The sequence below is a fragment of the Mustela lutreola genome, chromosome 3 (assembly GCF_030435805.1).
Source record: "Mustela lutreola isolate mMusLut2 chromosome 3, mMusLut2.pri, whole genome shotgun sequence".
NCBI classification, from domain to species: domain Eukaryota; kingdom Metazoa; phylum Chordata; class Mammalia; order Carnivora; family Mustelidae; genus Mustela; species Mustela lutreola.
Genome location: NC_081292.1, coordinates 166,422,611 through 166,424,317, shown reverse-complemented (window position 1 = coordinate 166,424,317; position 1,707 = coordinate 166,422,611).

Below are 1,707 nucleotides of genomic sequence, written 5' to 3'. Positions count from 1 at the left end.
GTTTGGGATGGGATTCACACAATGATACTCCTTATGTGGAGGAAAAAGCAAAAACTTAGTTTAAATAAGTCTCAGGTAGACCAATTCCCCAAGCACCTAGAATATGCAAATTTGGGGGAATGAACTTTAAACCCAGGCCTCAACAGGTGAAATCCTATGGAACATGAATCCACTATCAAATAATACAATTTGCACAAAGAAACTAGCCACTGAGAATAAAATTCAGTAGAAACTACAAATTGCTATATATGATCCCCAAAGATTAAAGATGTCATAATTATCAGATACTAGAATATAAAATACATTTCTTTTTATCTGTATCAAGAAGTAAAAGAACATTTTGAAAGTATTATGGCAAGAAATTATCAAAGAAATAAACAAGTAGATACGAAAATAAAACCAATAAAACTACTAGATATGTAAATACAGCTGAAATCACAAACTCCGTAGATGGGGGAAACAACAGATTAAACACAACTGAAGAGAGACTAAGTGAATTAGAAGATTGATCTGAATAATTTCCATAGAATATAAAATCTGAAAGAGGTGGAAATCATGAATGAGAGAGAGAGAGAGGATAGAGGGAATGGGGAATGGACCACACTGAAGAGGTAATTGCAGGGAATTGTCCAAAGCTGTTTAAGGCTCTAATGCTCGGGTTAAGAAATTCTAGCCAACACCAAGCACAATAAAAAGAAAACCACTCTAGTAGCATTATTGTAGATTGAGGGAAGCCAGACAGAAGGAGAGCATCTGAAAATGGAGAGAGAAAGCAGATCACCTAAGAGCCACAGTTCAACAGCTGACATTCCAGCAAAGGAAGCCAGAAGACAGTGAAAATAACACTTTTGGAATATTTAAAGAAAATAATCCCCAGTGAAAATTCTGTGCCCAGAGTATCTTCCAAGAATGAACTGTGCCTAAAGAGTCCTCAGACTAACAAACATGGAGAGAATTCATAACAGATGGACTCTTTTGAAGGTAATTCTAAAGGACATGCTTCAGGAAGGAGAATAGCTCCAGAAGGAAGGCCTGAGATTCATGAAAGAATGGTAAGTGTATGAGTAAGTTTGAACGCTGACCATTAAAAAAAATGGTGTCATCTCAGGGATGAAAAAAAAGGATAGCAGTATATTAATGAAACCAGTTGCATACACACTGGGAAGGGGATGATCAAAGTTAAAGAATTCTTGAGTCCTTTTTTTAAGAAAGAAAGATAAAGATAGCTGTTTTTACAATATAAGTTTAAGCTATTTGGGAAAGAAAGGATAGAAAAAGGCAAATATCCAAAAGAAAGCTAATTATAACTATATTAATATTAGATCAGGTAAAGGCTAAAGCAAAGATATCTACTAGAAATAAAGAGGGTCAATACATATGGATAAAATGTTCAATTTAGCAGAGAAACATGATAATATTAGTCTTATGGGACCTAAAAATATACCTTCAAAATGTACAAAATAAGAATTGGCAGAACTAAGAGAAGTTGACAAACATCACCAACCTAATCAATGATTTAACACACCACTCCTAATAGTTAATGGGTGAAGAGGAGAACTCTCAGAGAAGGTAGACAAGATTGAAACAATGTAATTAAAGATCTAGAATCAATGGACATACATAAAATACGGCACCCAACAACTGAAGAGTGCACTTCTTTCAAGAACACATGGGGCATTTCCAAACATTGACCATGTATTGAGCCCA